The sequence below is a fragment of the Drosophila willistoni genome, chromosome 3R, assembly GCF_018902025.1.
Source record: "Drosophila willistoni isolate 14030-0811.24 chromosome 3R, UCI_dwil_1.1, whole genome shotgun sequence".
In the NCBI taxonomy this organism is placed as follows: Eukaryota; Metazoa; Arthropoda; class Insecta; order Diptera; family Drosophilidae; genus Drosophila; species Drosophila willistoni.
This window is the reverse complement of record NC_061086.1, coordinates 25,668,113-25,689,804: the sequence shown is the minus strand read 5'-3', so window position 1 is coordinate 25,689,804 and position 21,692 is coordinate 25,668,113.

Below are 21,692 nucleotides of genomic sequence, written 5' to 3'. Positions count from 1 at the left end.
CAAACTAAATGATTGACAGCTGGACACTGCGGTTGACTAACTGACTGGTTGACTGTCTGTCTGACTGACTGACTGAATAAGTGATGAAGTGACGCTTTGACTGGGCACTTGATTTATGTGGGTGTCGTTTTTCACTTTAGCTCAATGCTCAATTAAAACAGCCACCAAAAGTCACAAAGTCACCAAGATGAAAGCGAATCCTAGAGCAGTAGCAGACTTCACGGGATTAACACATCTCTCACCACAGCAACGGCAATGGCAACCCTCATGGCTTATAGCTCTGAGGCTCTGAGGCTGAGAATGAGGCTTTGTTGTCATATAAATCAAATATAATCAACGCGAAATGCGGCTCGACTTGTTATAGATAGACTTCGATACAAGATGTGGAGAGAGCGATAAGTAAAACGTTGAACTTGGATTGAAACTGGGATGGGGGCATAAATCTAAATTACAAACATAAGTACCAGAAGTCGTTAGGATGGGAGGGTTGGACAACCGCAGGGGAATTCAATTGTGGTCCACAACTATGTGGGAAAACAGCTTAAGATCTAAATCTCCCTGGGAGAGAGTGAGAGACAAAGTTGCTGGTGCTCGTTTACTTTGTTTGTTTGCCACTTGGATGGAAAATATGTTCCTAAAATGATGTCTCTAATGGGGCAACTAAAAGTTGACACCTTTTTTTAATTCGTTGTTGTCCTTTTATGAGGGTTGCTTAATTGCAAGTTATTGATGGGCCTACATTTCTCACAAACACAGACCTGGCACAAAAATGAGTCCTATGAAAACTCATTGACAACAACTACATACCTACCTACCTAGCTATCTATCTACCTACCTACCTTCCTATAAGAATGTGTTGCAAATAGTGCGTTAGTATAGAGTGTACAGTGTGGGCGTTTACCGGAAAAGAGAGATGCACATAACATAAGAGTTGTAGTTGACGATGGGAAGCAGACACTGTCTCATTTGCGGTCAGGTTGGCGTGTCAAAGCGAACAACATCGGCAGGAGCAGCAGCAGCAGCAGCAGCAGCAACGACAGCAAACACGTTTGTCAGACCCTTCTCGAGCATATGGTAGCCATTTGCTAAGAGTCTTTCAACAAGAAAATCATAACACATAACATACACGAAGTTGTTATACTCTAAACTCCCAACACAAGACTGAGATTCTTTAGAGAATTCAGTTTGTAATCGGCTTTCAATTTAATAATTCTTTAATACCTCAAACAGTTTAACTTACCTACAAATTTTCTACTTTTCAACACTTTTAAACAATTAAAGTAGTTTATTCCAATCTGAGGGTTTGTTAACTTGATCATGCATTTTGTTAGTGCATTTAATAGTTTAGTGTATTAAAAATGTTTGCTTGACCCATTCCAATAGTTGGGTTGCTGTCTGCTGTCGTTGGCTTTGTTTTCCTGTCAGCGCACACAGTTTTCTCATTTTCTTTTTTTTTTTTTTCTCACCGCAATATTGATTTTTATAATATTCAATGTGTTTATAATTAGCCACACCCATAAGGTTCCTCAATTGCTTCACTGGGCCCCGCCCCCGTCGCTGGCATTCATCTCAGTGGGCTGCTGTCAGTAACATTTGATGTTATTTGGGGGCAAGAAGAGTGTTCATTAAAACTCGAGACTTTTTCGGTGTTTCCCTTTTGTGCGAATTGAAATTATCAAGTGTGGGTGTATGTGTGAACGACATCTGTGAATGCCACCAAGTGCGTCTGAGTGCGTCCAATCGACTGCTGATTTAGTTGATGCCTCCTGCTGGTGCAACCTTTTGTGTGGCATTCAGGCTGCACGTAATTATAAATGTCAATGTCAATTGGGTCGCGTTCACGCTGATAATTTTACACTTTTCACATGTCCCCGCCCTCAGTGAGAGTGTGAAAGTGTGTGTGTGTGTGTGTGAGTGGACTACTCATTAGCCGCAAATGCTAACTGTGTATGTCCCCTTAACCAATTGGCAGTTGGCTAATTGAAAAACGCTCGCCTAATTACCGTTAATTGATCTGTTCAGCCAACAAAGTGCAAAATTGGTAAAAAGGACTGCATCAGCTGGCGGCTAATACCCAAAGACTCAAAGTGAGTGTATCCTGCGCGATATCCTGCTTGCAACGCATCAAAGGTGGACCCCATTAGTGAACGCTCGCACCTTCATCCATCCATCCAACCAACCGACCATCCTACCTCGCCTATGGCTGGCTGCGTGTCCTGTGCCTTTTGTCAAACAATACAACAATGCGGCGCTTCGTCGTCGTAGTCGTCGTCGTCCCTCGTCACCGTTGTCCTGCCAACACGACCGACCAAGTGTTTATTTCAGTCCACTTCAGGTCTTCTTTCCACACTGTTTCCTCTGCTCCGCTCTCCCTATCCCTGCAGGGGAACACAATGAGAGGTGTGAAGTTTGTTTATGGTCAAGTGGTTGGTTTTTCGTTTTTTTTTCTTTCTCTCGCTCCTTGTTGCCTTCTTCCCTTTTATTTATACATATATATATTTAAGTATCTGTATATAAAAAGTGAAACAAGTCTGGTAGGCTCACATTTGCTGTTGACAGGGACACTAATGACCACTTGGATCTTATCTGTTGGCCAGCTTGTTGCCTGTTGCCCGTTGCCCAATGTTCGTTGTCCGGTGTCAGTTCTCGGTTGCCTGGCAAACATTTGAGTTTTAAAGTGCGCAAATTGTTGCCCTCAAATAGTTTTTGCATACACACTGGCAATAAATAAAACTTTTGCCCCACTGTTGTCTGAAGCAAGTGGCGGGTGGTCGATCTATGGGAAAGAGCCAAATGAAATTTCGTTGTGGTAAAACGCTAAAAGAGCTAACTCAATGCCATATAGACTTTTTTCATACTCTAACTAAACTAATATGGGAAAAGAACATCAACAAAATTTTAATCTTTTTCTAAAATTTTAATTGTTTTTGTTTCGATTGTATTGAAAAATTGAAAAATTTGCTTTTGGTGTCCTTTGTTTTTTGCCAAACTGAATGGAAATGCAAGGTAATCCTGTGTCTCTGTATGTGTGTGTGTATGTGGTCTTTATAAAGTGCAAGGAATATGCAAATAAATTTATTGCATATTTTGTCTGTGTTAGTATTTTGGTATGGTTATGTGCGAATCCATGTGTGTGTGTGTGTGTGTGTATGTGTGTGCTCAACAATTTCAGTATAGTTGCAACTTTATAGTCAACCACTGAGTTGTTGCACGCTGCTCAAAATACTGAAATAACTCAAACACTGTCAGCACACTGACAACATCAACAGCAGCAGCAAAAACAACAATAACAGCAACACCAACTAAAAAACTACAACAAAATCGACTAGAACTATGTATACATACATACATATATATCTGGCAAACATAAAACAAGAAACAAACCAACAACCCAACAAAAAAAAAAGTACAGAAAGAGAGAGAGAGAGGGGGGAAGAAGCCCCCAAGGGATGCTGGCAAAAACGCACTTTATTATGGCAGGAGATGTTTGAAAATTTTTGAAGCAAGTGGACTTAATTCGAGTACACACACACACACACACACAAACCAGCTTTTCAGTTTGTTTGTCTCTCCTCTAGTGCTCCACACTAACAACAACAATTACAACAACAGCAAAAACGACACCAAAAAAAAAAAGGAGAGAAAAAAAATGGAGAATATATCCAGGCAAGGAATTTCGATTGGCAACATTTTTGCGTACCTTACTGGGCTGTGGCTGGCTGCCCCTGTCCGTATGTCTGTCTGTCTCTCTTGCCACTTTGCATCATCATGGGCGCACAATGGAAGTTTCGTTTCTTTGCTTCTTTCAATTTTTTTGTTTCTTTCTATTTTATTTCTTCTTTTTTTTTTTGTATATTGCGAATAATTCGAGGCAGTATTGCGAGCCAGCTTAGCAACATGGCAATTTTAAGCCTTCTTTGTAGACTTAAGAAAAAAAACCTCTTTGATAACCATTTCTATACACTTAAAGTTTAGATATTTGGTTTTCTCTTCTCCCCATCTCTTCCCTCTCTTACTGCGTTATTTCAATTTGCTAAAATTAATTTTTGAGAAAATTTAGTTCTTCATCGAAATGATTTAAAGTTCCAAAAATGGGAATTGATGCTTTACTTTCTCAGGCATTAGTTTAATTTTAAAGTAACTTTCTTACCTGAAGTCATGGAACCCCATCCGTAAGATCCTGACCTACGGCCATGTGTTACATGGTGAGTGTGTGTGTAGGGGGGGTATGAGCAACTGTGTCTCTCTATCTATGCGTGTTTGAGTTTGAGTGTGTGTGCGTTTCGCAATCTTCAATAAAATTGTTTGTGCTTTTATTTTTGGCTGCGCTTTTCATTTGTTTAAAACGCAAACTATTGTGTGGACGCCAACAAAAGGCGACGAGCTGGTAGTGGGGGGTGGGGGGGAGACTGGATGGAGACAACGGCGAGAGGAATGAGAAAGATGGAAATTGAAAGAGCAAAAGGATGGGAAAAGAAGTGGGAGGGGCGAGTGTATAAATGTGTGTGTTGGTGTATACCATGCTTTTATGCCTTTTCTGGTTTCCCTTTTCCCAGCTTCAAACACCTGCCCACCATACCCAAATGCTTCTCCTCTGCAGCTCCCTCTTTCGCCACCCACTTCTCGCCTCGTGGACACAACTTTGTTGCTCTTTTTTAAAGCTTTTGCAATTGCGCATTGTATTTGTTGGCATTTTTTTATATACCCGTTACTACTACTATTACGTAGTATGTAGAGTCGGTAGGAGTTAGGGGCATGAAGGGGGCAGAATTGAGGGTTTTTTCAGAGACGGCCACTTTATTTTCATAGCCGCCTCTTTCACAGCCGCATAAAATGCAACAACAGCAAATTGGAATGTGTAACCGCAACTCGTAGTTAATTTTATTTATTCCCCAGTTGAATTTCCTCCTTTTTTTTGTCTTCACTTCGTTTTTGGAATTGTCCGTCGGTGGCTTTAAAAATGTGTAGGCAAATGGGGATTTTCGTGTTGCTGGTTCGTCCATTTGTCCGTTCTGGCTTTGTGTTCATTTGTCAATATGATTTAAGCATGGAGCCAAACAAACTCGGCAATAACATAAATTAGTCAAATGCTGTAGATAAATTAGCGAAGGGCCAAAACAATTTTACGGCCGCTGTCACAAAATGCAACGACCGAGAACGAGACAGAACGGGCGGGTCCTCGCACCCTCTCACCCATTGTCCTTTCCAAATAACTCATAAATGCTGCAGCAGCAGCAGCTGCCCCGAGTGGGTGAGGCTCAATGTCCGGGGGATGGCTCTGTTCGACAGCTGGCCTTGCGTGTATCAGTGCCATAAAATGGAACAAACGCAAAAGCGGGAGAGACAGAGAGAGGGGGCACCGACCCCTAGAGATAGTCCCGAGGCATTATTAATTGCCCGGTTTTAATTTTTTTTTTTTGAGGATAATGCAATGTTTGCCATACGATTTCAAGGACATTTACTATACCTATTTGTGCGCAATAGCCAAATCATGCTGCTTATTGTTGTTCAATATAATCGCTAGCATATTAATTATACAATGCGGCAGCTGCCATGATTTTGGCAATGGCCAAATCTGAGAAACAGGTGGCCCAGTCCATTAGACAAGAGCGAGAGAGAGAGAGAGATAACGAGAACTGCAGAATTCGAATGTACTTCCTCCCTCCATGATGGTTCGTTTTGGTTTTTCCGCCTGCGCAACGGAAATGCAAACGTTGCCAATGTCCAATAAGGAAAATTTATTGATAGACAATGCAGCAGCAACAGCAAGGGTCAGTAGCATCCCTTAAAGACTCACTGCAAGGACACTACCATGTCTTTTTACCCATACTTACCCCCCTCTTGACATTGTTCGCATACTTTTGCACACACACACACATACATACATACAAAGAAAATTTTGCGCATAAAACCATGTCAAGAATTTGTAATTAAAACATTCTCATTCTTGTTTCGGTCTCTCCTTGCTTGGGCTCTCTGTCTCTGACTCTATGGCCAACCATCTGATTTCTGAATAATAATTCTAGTGCGTCGTGGTGGCCATGACAACAACAGAGCAGTAGCATCCGCAACATCCGCACTCACATCCGCCAGAAGAGTGTGTCCGGGTGGTGGATGGAGGAGCACGAAAAGCAATCATTGTAAGCCGATTGCAGAATTGCTTACGTCTTAAGCAGGCACATCAAAGGCTTGTCACAGGCTTGAAGAGGGCTCATAAGTGGGAAGGGGCACTGGGGGCAGGTAAATTGAACACCTGTTGGCCACAATTAATGCTCCCATTTTGGGTCGTATCCATAAGCTGTAACAAGGAACATCGACTCGATTGGTCAAGAGCCACACTAGTCCATTTTTCCCTAACCTCAAGCCTTTTGAGAGAGTTAAGCATTTCCGATAACATTCATTATATATTTATTCTTGATCTAATAATAGAGATCGATTCGGAATCTTTGATGAGTCGGCCAAACTACAGTGGGGAAAGAAACAAATTCTTGAATTGTGTCAATTGCAGGGTAACTCTTAGTCGTTTTGGTTTTCTCTCTCTCTCTCTCTCTGTCAAATCTTTTTCTCTTTATATTTTGGGTACTTTTTCGTCTGATTTTGGTTGGATTGGCAAATGGTGGCCACGCTGCTTGGCGGCAGCTTTGCAATTTTTAATCGATCCGGTCAAATAATCGGCCACGCGAATTGTACGATGGTAACAGTGAGAGAGAAAGAGAAAGAGAGAGGATGGGCTATGGGGTAGACAGCTGGCTGTATACTCGTATAGTGCACAGCTGCAGCGCTTTATTCCCGAATTACGCTCGATTTATGTTTATCTCTGAATTTACGAACCTGCATGTCGTCGCGACCGCTATGCCCAACCGCCCCTCCATCAGCACCACCACCACCACCTCCCTTCTGGTCACCAAGCCAAACTGATTGTTGATACAACAGCAAATCAATACCCTAGAAATGGAAATTATAGCTGGAAAGTATTATGGAATGTAATCAAAATGGTTTTGCCAACCACAACCACAAGAACAAGCAATCATCATAATTCGCATTCATTAAATAACATTTCAATAAACTATTCCGACAATAAATGTTTTCATATAATTTAATTATTCTAGTGAATGTTTTTCTCTTCTCCTCTTTCTGTCATTTATATATGCTATCTTTTATCTCTTTTGCCATATTTATTTCCTCTTAAACAAAAAAAACTTTTGCCATAATATTTGGGAGTAAAGTAACTTCTCCTTCGACTTGACACACTTTCTGGTCATTCACTAAGATGAGGTTAAACCGATAGATACGAACATCAAAATAAAGTACGAATATTTTCTAAATTTTCGACAAGAAAACTTAAACTTTCTTTGTTTTTTAACTTTTGAATTTAATAATTCTTTCAATTTTACTTAATGCTGATGGTGAACTGTCTTTCTGATAAGAAGATTTATTTACTACAAATTTAAACTCATAATTGCATTGACATTGCATCTATGACTACAGTGGCTACTAAGGAGTTGCTCCTTAGCAACATTCACATTCACATTCACGACATGCATCCTTTGGCATCCTTTTTTATTCCTTCTACCCACTTTGAGGTAAATACAAAAGGAGGAAATGCTTCTATGAAATAGAATAACAAGGATAAATGCGTTAACAATCGAGCTAGTTATTTACAGGGTATACAGGTATACATTTCATTGTTAAAATATCGTTGTACATGCTGCAGTTGTGACTGCTGTTGCTGTTGCTGATGTTGTTGTTGCTGCTGCTGCTGATGTTGCTGTTGTCGCCGTTGGCAGTGGCGTTTTTGCTCTTGTTGTTCGATGCCATTTGCGGGCATTGATTTGGCTTGGTCGTTCGATTCGATTTGTTTTTAGCTGGTTTCTGGTTTTGGTTTTCACCACCAACCTCTTTCTCGTACTCATCCCAATCGCCCCACTCTCTTTAGCTCTTACTAACACTGAATTTTTATGGCGTACGTTTTAAGTAAAGTCCGGTTTATTGTGAAATGAAATGCAGCAATTTCGATAAAGATTCGCATATAACATTTTAGGTATAGTTCGACTCGTGAATTTGTGTCGTTTGTTAAAATTCGTTTAATGCTTTAATGGCTTGGTCGCAATAAATTTATTTTGCAATCGAGAGCATAAAATAATTGAATTAGTATCAGCTCCTACAGCACCTAGGACAAAGTTCCTTTTTTAGTCCGACAACAGTAATCAATAGCCGCACACAATACGTTCCAAACAATGGGCCATATAAATACACAAAACTAAAAATAAAACCAAACGACGAGAAGCCAAGTATAAAAGCGCATTTGAGGCAACTTGTACGTGATTTCATGCGGAAGTTAAAAATGTTTTGCTCGTCGTTTGGCGTTTGCTTTCAGTTTGCTTTACCCATTCACTTTTCTACCAGAGTTTCCACAGGAACTGACTGAAGTTGACTTCACACACACACACACACACACACACACACAAACACACATATCCCATTTCCTTGCCTCTCTCTCCTCAGTCCATTGACTTGTTTTTCTCATTGTTATTCAACATTTAAATGCACTTAATTAATCGCATTCTAGTTCATTCAAAGGCAACTTTCATCCCAATTGTTTTTAAATGCGTTCATCTCACGCATATCTCTCAGTGACTAATTTTATGCGATTTTTATATGCTCATTACATGACATCTGTAATATTATTACATTTTTTTTGAATAAAGCCCACAAAAATATGACTGGCCTTGCTGCTGGGGCCATTGCCCAGTTGGACAATGCGGGTCCCAGTGGCATAATTAAGCCGTAAAAGTAATTGACCCTTAAGTGGACAACTTTTGAGTATAATTTACACACACACGCATAGAGAGAGAACGAGAGAGAGCGAGTGTTTTTGGTGGATGTTTATCTCCTGCGTCCATGTCACACATATTCTACCATGATCCAAAAGGAAAACATCATTTGCCACATCATTTTTGCCAATCGTAACAATAAAATCAAATATCAAAAACAACAAACTAACTATTATATGAAGCAAGCGGTGGAGGATGAGGCGGATGGGGACTAAAGCCAATTCTCAGGGAAACAGGAAAAGTTGCCAATGCATTTTATGGACTTTTTATGACTTAAAACTTATGTGGCAAAACGTTGGAGACGCTGGCGATGGCGGCGACAATGTACGTCGGTCCATTGGGGGCGAGGAGACGAGACAAATAAAATAAAATAACAAAAAATCGCATATAAATATATAGACAGAGATAGATAAAGGCAAAGTGGGGAAGAGGGTGAATAAGGCCAGTGAAAAGTATAACAAATGTCATATAAATATGTATCTATGTATCTGTATCTATGTATGAATACTCTTGCCACTGGTTTTATGAGGTCAACTTGGGATGGGTTGTCTAAAAAAGGGGCGGGGCTACCTTGTTATTGTTGTCCCAGTTGTTTGAGTTTTGCCAAAACTAATAAAATTAAATTGAATTGCTTAAAAATTGCCAAAAATGAGACAAAGTGTCCAAAAGGGGGTAGAGGACAGAGAATTCTAACGGCGCCAATACAGCCCAAAATGGTTATGAGTCGAAAGCGCCCAAGTGGCCTCTTTTCTGCCCATACCAGGACTCTCGCCCAGACCCGGCAAACGTGTGCGCATTAAAGAATTTTCCTCTAAATTGAATATAGTAGGAGGCAAGAGAGAAGAAAAAGGGTCTTAATGGCAGCAACAACAACAACAACAACAATAACAAATACACATCGCGGTTTAAGGAACCAGGATAGCAAAGCAAATGAAGAGAATACCCTAACTGAGTAAATTTCTGCAACTAATTTACCTGAGCAGATTGGAAAGCCTCTTGACTTAAGCCTTGCCAATGAGAAGTTGAGTTGAACAAAGTTGAGATGAGGCAAGCTTGGTGTAAAATTCATAATACCCATTGCCAGAAAGATGAAAATTGAAATTGATATTGAGAATTTTTTTTTTATTTTTGGTGGCTTGCGGGAGGGGCGTGGCATTTAAGGGGGAGGCTGGTGACAAATTGAATTGCGCAGATTGCCAGCGAGAAATTTGCCGGCTACAAGGACAACGACAACGATGATGATGATGATGATGATGATGATGATGAGTAACTGTGACGCAGTTGCTTCGAGTTTCATCCAGACACACACCCACACCACCAATATTAATGCAATTAAAATCGAATTTAATGTCAGAGGGGTGGAGAGGAGAGGAGAGGAGAGGCATCCTCATCTGCATATAGTTTCCATCATACCCGTCATATCTACAATTATATTCACAACTAGTATCCATGTTGATATTCATGTCATCAAATTTATTGATGGTAAACGCATCAGTGTGTTGATAATACAATCAAATGCATGAAAATCATTTCAAAACTCATTCATATACACACACACACACACACACACACACACATGCATACATACGTTTATATGTGGTAGCTGATATATTTATATTCAGTGGGTTGTTGGTGGCGTATACGCAATATGCGAATGACATTTATGCCAAATGAAAAATCTGTGCACAAATTTCCATAATTAGTTAGCTGGTTGCCACGGCTGCCACTAGATTATCGTGGGCTTCTTTTTTTTTTTTTTTTTGAAATTTTTTATATTGCACATAAATAGGAAAAACGAACGAATTCAATTTTTGACCACAATGTCACGCTTCTGGCAAAGCATTCGACTGGATATACACAAAATTCGGAATTAATTCAGTTGATGAAAAATAATATTTACATAGTCAGTCACCAGGGCTGAGTATCGCCGCTTATCGTTCGCCAGGAGGGTGGCGGTGGGATGGCAATGGGCGGGGGTGGTGCTTACCATACAAAAATAAACAAAATGAGATGCAAGCAAATTAAATTTTTGCAATTTATTGATATTTTTAGTTGGGCAAATGCAAATAAATAGAATTGAATACTATTTTCTCTTCTTTCGCTTGGGTTTCAATTCGTTTCAATCAATCAGTTTGTCAATGTGGTCGTGGGATATTGCTCGGTCAAGCGTATCATTTATTTATTATTATGTCATCTGTGAAATACATTTATTAAAAAAGGAAATTTCTAAATCAAATAAAAGTCAAGCGAAACTTTAAAGCGACTTAAACGACCCAATCGAATAGTTGATGCTGCTGGGATGTGGCAAATTAGCATAGCCTAATTGAACACAAAATGGCATCCGATTTCGATATGGCGCGAGTTGAGTCGACCAACACCAACTGTGACTGTGTCACCCGAAACGACGAACAGGGACCGCCCTTTGTCCAGAGGCAACTGTGTTGGGGGTATGTATGTACATATATAGAATTATTTTTTCTCTATGTAGAAGTGAGTGGCATTGGACCACATTGCCAGCTGAAAGCTATAAGAGATTCTCAGTATCCGTTTGCAATTTATGAAGCCAGGCACACACACACACACACACACACACACACACAAATAGGAGGCAAACCAGCAATGCGACATAGAGTGCAATCCCATATCGAGAACCAAAAATGACTCTCTTTGGAGCTCTTTGCGATGATGAATGTGATCCGAAGAATGGACATGCCCATGGCCATGGTCATATGTCATGTGCGGGTTAATTGGTAATTGTTGATGGCCAGAAACCAAAATGGTCCCCAAAAACCATGCAAATGCCTGAGAATATTCTAGTAATTAAAGAAGCACTACATCGACAATATTGAAGACTCAATCCAATCCAATTGCAACTAGCCAAAATTGAAGGTTTTGCGAGTTGCCAAAGGCAAAAATATTGACAAAGTTGCTGCAGAATGAGAAAGACGTAAAAGAAGAAGAAGAAGGCAAAAAAGAGGGAAAAACTCGATAGCAACATTTTTTCGCATGCTGTGGAAAATTTTTGATTGCAAATTTGTGTTTCTTTTGCTTCAGCACTTTGAAGTAAGAGATAGAAGGGGGCAACAGAGCGTATAAGAGAGAGGGAGAGGGAGAGAGTAACGAAAGAGCTTACCTGTTCCTGTATCCTCCTCTTAGCTTCGCTTTCCCTTGGCTGCCAGCACGCATTACCATTGATTAACACTCATTCAATCTTTTTGCCTGATGGTGGTGCACCGAAAAACTTTCTTGCACAGATTGAAATACAAAGTTTTTCTTTTTTTCTCCTCGCTCTTCCTTACGTTTCCAGTTATTTGGTTTTTGCATTGCCATTGCCCCACATATTTCTTCACTTTGCACTTCGCACACTTCCCAAATGTGCCCAACGGCAAAAATCTTCAACATGAAAAATACTTATATCCTGTGGCCAAAAAAAAAACGAAGAGGAGGCAAAATGAAAAATACAAAAATATTTCCCACACATATATAAATGTACAATAAGTTGAGAGAGAAAGAAAGAGAAGTTTTCATAAATCAGCAAAAAATCAGGAGAAAAAAAATGTATGCCAAAAAATATTTGAAAATATCTTTGGCATTTAAAGTGACCGAACGACAGACTAACTAGCCGACCAACCGACCGAATGACCCACTCCTAAAGGAAGTTAGAGGTGGACCCAGTTACATAGATTTCGGGCAACTTTCGATGGTGGCCTGCATTTGATAAATGCATAACTCTCCCTCCCTTTCCTTCTTCTCGCTATGCCTATGATGGGTGCAAGTGGGCGTGGCAGCTAATTATAGTGAAATGTGGGCCAGTGCGCAGTCGTCGAAAGTTGTTTTGTTTGTCTGTATGTGTGTGTGTTCAGTGCGTTTTGTTTTGCTGTTTTTTTTTTATTATTTTTTTGTTTAATACAGCTGCCAGTCAGAGGCTCAAGTTTCGAGTTCAGCTCCGTGGAGTAAAATTTTTAATGGGCCAAGCGTTTTAATTACTTTGCCAGATCTCACTCGTTTCAGTATGTGTGTGTGTGTGTGTGTGTGTACCATGCTTAAGCTAGTGGAACATAATTACTCGTCTCCAGTGCAACTCCCGGAAGTCAACGTGCAACCACAGCAGCAGTAGCATCAACCGCAGCAGCAGCCACAACGCCGGAAAGTATGCTGCTTGCAGTCGTAGTGGGCGCGCGAATACTGCCATAAACTATATATGAACAAACAACTATATATATAAATATATATGTATATATTTTTCTATATTTAGGTAGATACATGGCTTTTGCAAACAACAAAAGTTTCCCGTTAGTTGCAAGAGTTTTTTCCCCTTTTTATACCCTTGCAAAAAGGGTATATTAATTTTGGTCAGAAGTGTGCAACGCATAGAAGGAAGCATCTCCGACCATATAAAGTATATATATTCTTGATCAGCACGACGAGACGAGTTCAAATAGCCATGTCCGTCCGTCCGTCCGTCCGTCCGTCCGTCCGTCCGTCCGTCCGTCCGTCCGTCTGGATCAACGCAAACTCCTCCTAGACCGTAAGAGCTACAGAGCTGAAATTTTGCATGTAGGCTTGTATATACTGCAGGCGTTGTATATCTCGGATTCAGCCGGATCGGATCACTATATCATATAGCTCCCATACAAACGCCAAAGTCACGAACAGTGACTTTTCTTAATAACTTCGTTATTTTCTGAGCTATTGTCGTGAAATTTAATATTGGTGAGTTAATTACACATATAAACGACTATGCAAAATTTGATCAAGATCGGGTGACTATATCATATAGCTCCCATAGGAACGATCTTTCGAAAACAGTGACTTTTGTCAATTACTTCGTTACTTTTGAAGCAATTGTCATAAAAATTTATATTTCTCAGTTTAGCATAACTATTAATGACTGTGCCAAATTTGATTAAGATCGGGCGACTATATCATATAGCTCCCATAGGAACAATCGGTGGTGAACAGTGACTTTGATCAATAACTTCGTTATTTCCTAAGCCGTTCTTTCGCAAATATTAGACCTTTTACTCAAAAAACTTGCAAGGGTATACAAACTTTGACGCGGTCAAAGTTATCCCCGGCCCTCTGGTTATTTTTTTTTCGAGTTTTGTTTGAATTTTGTTGCTAATTAATTGCAAAAGTGAGCGAGATTTTTCAAATACCCTCGGTAAAAAGGCACTAAAACAGTTCGAGGTAGCTAAGACCTAAAAAGGAACTTTGCCCGTTAACAACTTTTGTACTTGGTCTGAGTTCAAGTTTCTTTCTTTTGAGCATTTGATTTGAAAATTTTCTGTAAATATTTTGTATTAAGAGGTATTTAAATTGTCCTTACTGTCTTGATGATTGTAGTTTTGTTTTATTGCCCGTTCACACTTTATGTTTTACTTTTGAATTCTCAGCCTTAGACTTTTTTATGAGTTTGAAGTTTGCTGCTGGCTGCTTTCTCCCATTTTGATTAAGTGCCAAGTGAAACATGTTGACTGACTGCAGCTAACTAACTAGCTAACTAACTAACTACTGACTGACTGACTCACTGACTAACAACGTTTAATACAGTAGTACAGTGAAATGGGCTTTAACCTCAGGGAATTGACTTGGTTTTGTTTGCGTTTGAGTTGATTTTAGCCGCCAGGTAATAATCGTTTCAAAGCCAAAGCCTAGCCTGGCCGAGACGAGACGAGCCAAGTCGAGATGGTGTGCAAATTTAATAACAAAATGCCTTCTGGCTAAAGACCTGCCATCCAGCTAACTGAGAGAGAAAGAGCGAGGGAGCTAAAGAGAGATTTTCATTTTGAAGTATTAACAAAAGTCAACGCCTGCAAGTAGGCAACACATTTTATTTTCTGCATGCAATTCACGTAAAACTTTTGTGTAAAGATATGAGGGTTAAGCGAAAGACGGCAAGGACCAAAGGTCAGAGGGTTATTTTGCTTGACAACATTAAAATGCCCACAACATGTAGAGATGGAAAACTTGTATTCTCTGCCTTTCTTTCTCTCTCCCTGTGCCTCTCTCTCTCTCTCTCTCCCTCTTTATGCTGTTTGCCGTTTGTCGGTGGCCGCTCATAAAAGTCAAACTATTTTTCAATTTCAAATTTCAGTGCTGCAACTACAAATCTTCTTCACCAGGCTCGACTGCGTTCTGTTCTATTGTTGTTGTTGTTGTCACAGACTGACCCACTGGCCATAAATATGTTGCGTGCCATGCCAGCAAGTAGCCCAAAGCATTTTGGCACTCTCCCCAAACTCTTTTGAATCCCTGCAGTAGATCAACAACCAACCAACAACAACGTAAAACGAAAAGAAAAATTTCTGGTTAGAGTAAGCTGAGAGAGGGAGAGGGTGAGGGATGACAACGAGCAATCCTTTTGTGGTGTGTCGCAAGCAGCCAACAGCAACAACAACGTCAACAAAATTGCACAGCACGCATTGTGCCTTTTTTTGTTTTGGCCCATGACCCCAAAGCCAACCAGTCGCATCTTTAGACCTCTCCCTTCTCCGTTTCGATGCCTCTCCCCAATCGTCTCTACATCAAGTTTTTGTATTTGACGCAAAAATATTCATGGCAAACAACCAACAACGAAACGACTATTGGCCATTTGCTAGTCACACACTGCTTTTACACACACACACACACACACACACACACACACACTCGAATTTCTTTGGCACATATTTCGCTTTCAACTTGTGTTTGTTTTCAGCATTTTGATCACGTTGTCCCCTTTTAAGCCCACAGACCACCCCAAATGGCTATTCACTCATTCGCTCCGATTTTACTTATTGTTAACAACTTTTTTTCGACCAATTTATGTATGCCTGCGTTTGACAATGTCCTGTTTCTCCAGTTGAAAATCAAACATCGTTTTTCCATGGCTTTAAATTTTTAAGCAGGGTGTGACTAAAAATCATAAAAACAAAATACAAAACAAATTTAATCGCTCATGAAAAAATACGCTAAATACAAAATTTGCATTTACAATCTGGCGGCTGCATTTGCTGAAATATTGCTGTCGTTTAAACGAAAGCCACCAGGTGAGCAGATGGCAAGGTGGAGGGGTTTGGGTGGGGGTCAGACGACAGGTGTATCTGCGCTTACACGAGGGTCGCATAAATATTTACAGCATTTTTAAAATGATTCGTGATGGGAGTTAAACGACATCTGGCAACATTCACAGGACTATGACAGGTTGGGGAACGGAAGGCAACGGAAGATGGGCGAGGAGTTACATGTAAAACTGCAATTAAGTTGTTTCATATCCTTCTCGACCCACCACTCCCACTTTTTACTTCTGCTAGCCCATGTGGGCGTGGAACTCGTTCTGAGTGATAGCTTGGTAAAATGCAAAATACCAAAAAAAAGAAACGAAAAGCCATCGCACACAGAAAATTCGTATATAATAATCGAAGAACAGGCAAATAAAATGCAAGTCATAAGGGACTAAAAAAAAAAACAAGAAAAATTGGGAAAAGTAAAATGAAAATACAAGCTGAAAGCCATGCCATGATGTGCAAAAACATGTGAACTGCCATAGAATTGAAAATGATTGACTTAAATTCCAATAAAGTGAAGTGAGTTTTCACTTCTTTCTCTCTCGGTTCTGTTGGCTCTTACTTTTTCGCATGAAATCTCAAATTGACAGACTTTCGAGGTATCCCACACAGTAAATTAAGAGCAAATTGCGACAAATCATCTAAAGGATTCCCTTGGGTATGTCAAAGTGCATCGTTAGAGAGCACACAATCAGTTACGATTTAAATGCAAATCTTTTTTGAAAAATTATATAAATGTAATAGGTTAATGTTTTCATTCATGAAAGGCAAATATTTGTCAAAGGATTTGTTTATCATTAAAACTTTTTGCGGAAATCTAGACAACTAAATGAATTAATTTTAGTTGCCACTCTTAAAAGCAACAACAAAATTTAATTGAAAATGTCTATCTTTGATGTCGTCTTAAATTTTAAAGTCCTATGCGAAAGGTAGAGAAAATTGTAGCAGATTTTCAAACTTTACTTGTTAAATTATTAGATTTCATTAACCAAAGGTTAAACATTTCACCTGCAAATGATTTCTCAGAAATGAATACGAAGCATAGGCAGACTTTTTCAGTGTTTAATTACATTAAAGACTTTATAAATAAACAAATTCATAGAAATTTTGGCAAAATTTAGGTAGATTAACATTTATTAAAGGCTTGAATTATAAATATCTCTAAAGTCTGGCTTGGTGAAGACCTACTCAAACTATTCCTATATACATAAATCTACAAATTTGTTGAACCCCCAATGAAAATGAGGAAGTTCTAAGTCTTGAAGGAGGATGAGCATACAATTGTATGCCTCTTGTATTCTACTCCTTAACATTGCGGCTTCTCTTTGTTGCCTTTCATAATTGTTTCGAGTCATTGTTCTGGTTTTATATGCCCATATTTCCGATGTCAATGTCACACAAAATATATATCATGCCATCACGCCCCGAAAGACGAGGAGAGTGGTGGGCAGAGGAGAGAACCAAGAACTGAATGTCGACATTTTGTTGCTTTGCTGCCTTCTAATACGAGTGACAAGGAGGCAGCCTTCAACTCTAAGTGGATGCCTCATAAATGAATGAATCCTGGCAGCGGCAGAAGCCGCCGTGGCAGCGACATTTGAAGTAGCAGCATGATGCGGCCAACTTAGCCAACTGTAAACGAGCAATAAATACGGGCTCAAGTATCATAAGTAGCTGACTCTGGCTTGTTGTATGTATCTGTGTTGTATGTATGTGTGTTGTATCTTTGCTCGTGCAGCAAATCGTGAAATATTAAATACGCTTTCTTTCTCCGCATCACTCTTTTAGTGTATGTGTGTGTGTGTGTGTGTGTGGCGGCATTGTTGAAATTAAATGATACCAAATAATGTGATTATTGCCAAGGCCGGCCTGGTTGATACGTTGGCTGCCATGATGACATGGCTGCACTTCAGCTCAACTTCAACTTCAATGTGAGTCTTACAGATGATGGCAAGACGAAGCCACTTAGGCACGCCTGATTGCCTACAACAACAAAAGAGAAAATGTGACTTACAGAATCTCAAAAAGTATAGATGTGTGTATGTGTGTGATTGTGTGTTCAAATTTATAATTTCTTTTGGTATTGTCATTCTTGATGGCGTGGCAGGCTATGAAATATTTAGTCAATGAAGAGGAAAATCAAACATGAGGTTTTCCACTCAGGGGCGCATTTGCCAATTATGTGCCAGGTCATGTGTATGTCTCGCTATATCTTACACAATCTGCAGTAAGACTAATTAAACTCACACACACACACACACACATACACAACCACCGACACAAAGACGTTGTATCCCAGTGGAAGGGGCAAGAACAACAACAACTCAATGGGTCATTTTGCAATTAAGCTGCAGTTTCTCTCTCTCTGTTTCTCTCTGTCTCCCATTTGGATGCAACCGAAGAACAAAACTTGATGCCCCATGTTACTATGTACACATCTATAGCACTGCACCCTCCCCTCCCCTTCCCTCCTACCAGGCGCCTGATGATGATGATGAATGAGTTAAGCGGCCGTTGCCATGTAGCTGCACGTCTAATGAGATACTTTTTTTTTTCCTTCCAATGGATGTATCTTCATCTGCAACTATAGCACATAGCATCGCATTACAGTCTAGATAGAGAGTGAGCTCAACTGCAAATCATTACTACCGACTTACCCGTCTACCCACCCACCAAGCGACTCTCCATTTCTCGGTCTCTGTGTTAACTATGTAATCTATGGCATGTCGGCGTCTCCGTTTTCGTATCGTTTCGTTTCAGTTCGGTATCGGTATCTGTATCTGGATATTTAGCTATCTCGCACATAGCAAATTCCCCATGCGTGCCCAGGCACTAATTGCGTCTAATTGAATTGCAATTGACCGTGAGTTGGCGTATTTTTCACTCGTTTTTTGCCGCGGCTAACCAGCAGGAAAGACATCAGCATCGTCGCTGGTGGCAGAGACTTCTCTACCGACCTCTACCTCTCCCTCTCTCACTGTCTTTCTCTAGTGCCTGCTTGATGAAGATTTACGCAGATGCTTTGATTTGTGTCAACACAAGCAATGTGATTCCCCCCCATCTTCTTATACTCATACTCATTCACTGACTCATTCAATGGCTTCACTCAATCATTTGGCCATGGCGCCAATGAATTGGCAACAACAACAACAACAACGACAACAGCAAATACAGCAGTAAAAGCAATGACAATTATAACCGCAATTGATTTATAATGACTACAAATTAACCCCAGTCACTAGAGGGGAGAGTTAGTTTATCATTATAGAATGACATGCAAATGTATTTAAATTATTGATTTTTGTATTGTGTTTAAAATTCTTTTGATTACTCTAAGGTAATTCTCGCAATTTGGTTGAATGAGCCAAATGAAAGTTTTGTTCAAAAGGTTTGCCTTGCCATGTGCCATAATTTATTGAAATTTGTCGCTCCTCAAATGCACTTTAGAATACTTCAAATATTTTATTCAATTTCTGCTTTTAACTGGTTCGTTTCTAAGTGCCTGAAATGATCTTTCTGTTGTTTTGTCTTTCTATACGGCTAAAGATTCACATTTCACATACATATGCATTAATATTCAATGGGAAAAAATGTGAAGAAATGAAGTTGGCACAGTTAAACGCCTTTCCATTGGCAAATTAACAACTTATACGCCCAAAAAGTTTTCTTGCCAGCAAAGTTGGCCAGAAAAGTTCTCAAACACCTGTCCCCACCTGCTGGCTTACAAAGTTGCTTTTATCTCCTATAGCTAGCTGCCATCTTCCACCACCTCCCCTTCTCCGCAACAACATGTTCCACACCCTTCGATCTTGCAACAATGCCTCACACAGAATCATTCGAAGTTGCTTAAAGAAAATATGAAAAATCGATTGAAGAAGCAAAACAAAAAACAACACCGAAACAGAAGAAGAAAATCTTGTGAGCTTTTCAATTTTATGTCACGCTGTTGTTGTTGCTCTTGTTTTGTTTGTGTTGCAAAAATTTATGTTTACAACTTGCACGCAAAAAGGGGAGAGAGTCAAAATAAAAATAAAAATTGTATTTTTACGATGGCAACTTTTTTTCAATGCAATAAAATAAAATATTGTTGCAATGCTATGCGGACCCGAAAAGTGTCACTGATATGTCAAACTCGTACAAAACATGAAACCATCGGCCATAAGCAAAAATCTACAAACAAACAAAAAAAACCAAGTAAGAGAAGATATAGAGGGCAAATCGGGAGGGCAAGTGGACAACAGATCCAGGCAAAAGAAGAAATGTTACCAGTCAAATATTTAAAGTTATCTTTAGGGCGGTCGGTCGGGGAAGGGGGCAAAAACTTGGCAACTTTAGTCGCCGCTGCCTCTTTCTCACTTGTTTGTCTTTGCTTAATCTTTTGATAGAAATTTGTATACAAAAGTTGTGTCTGTTCCTGCTCCAGCTTCAGCTCCAGCTCCAGCTCCAGCTCCAGCTCCAGCTCCCACTTTGCTCGTTGTCGCCTGTTGGTTTTGCTAAGCAAAGTTTGCTGCATTATTTTTTCAACAAAAATAACAACAAAACGGCAAGAATAACTTGACACAAGGTGTTTTTCTTGTCATTGAACTTAAAGGTGAGACAACTGTCTAAACTTTCGCAGCAGCAGCAGCAACAGCAGCTACAACCAGCATATTCTGATGATGAAGATGATCATGATAATAACGATGATGATGATGATAATGATGCATTATTATCCTATCGCTGCTCCCTCATTCTCTGCATTTGGCTTGCCTGTTCTTTATCACATTTTGTGCTTACTGCTTCTCTCATAATTTACAGTTGTGTCCTTTGAACTTCTCACTTGATTTACACTTGGCTGACATCGACATTTGCTTTGTAAGCAACCATTGTTGTCCTTTGTATCCTGCTGTTCTCTTGTCCCCTGTTGTTAATGTGATATAGCCAAAATGCCATTCAAACGTTGCGTATACGCAACAATTGACTAACTTCACCGCCTGGCTAATTAGAGTCACTTCACAACATTTGACATTTGACACACACACACACACACACACACACATACATAGACATTCAACTTGGCTCCACAAAGGCCCAATTGTCGCATTCACATGTCATTAAACTCTTACATATGTATGAATTTGTTGAATCTGATGAGGATATCATCTCCAGCTTTATGCACGATTTTCATTTGACATTTAAATGCAAAAGAAAAAAAATTAATTTGCACAATTAATCAGCTATGCCAAATCTTCCAGATACGAGCAAATTGTGTGGTTCTCCTTCAGCAGCAATTGTCATAGAAAACTTTTTGCCTTTTGCCAGAGAACATGAGAGCACACACACACACACACAATTTTCATTGCAATTAATTTTAGCACAAAAAAGTTGGCCAAAAAAGCGAAAAAACAAGAAAAAAAAAATGTCATGTAACTGTCACTGGCAAAGAGTGAAGTGTGCTCGCCAAAATGTTGCCATTTGCATTGCCACTTAAACACACATAAAGGCAAGCGTGGTATGGAGAGACACACACACACACATAATCGTAGTAAAACTGACGGTCGCCGGCACGCAAATCGAGTCAAGTTGAATAGGCGGAAGTAGAGCAAGAAATGCGATTGCCAAATTGAGTTGAAGGTTTCGCTTGACTGTGTTTTGTTTGGCCAACTCTGTGAGTTTTCGGGTAGCGCCCTTTGCTGATGCCATTGCTGTTGCTCATGGCTTTCCGCCTCAATGTCGTCGACGACAACGCCACCGACAACGCTACCGACAACGACGACGACGACGACGGCGTCGCTGCTGACGTCGTTCCCAGGCACTTGGCACTTTGCTG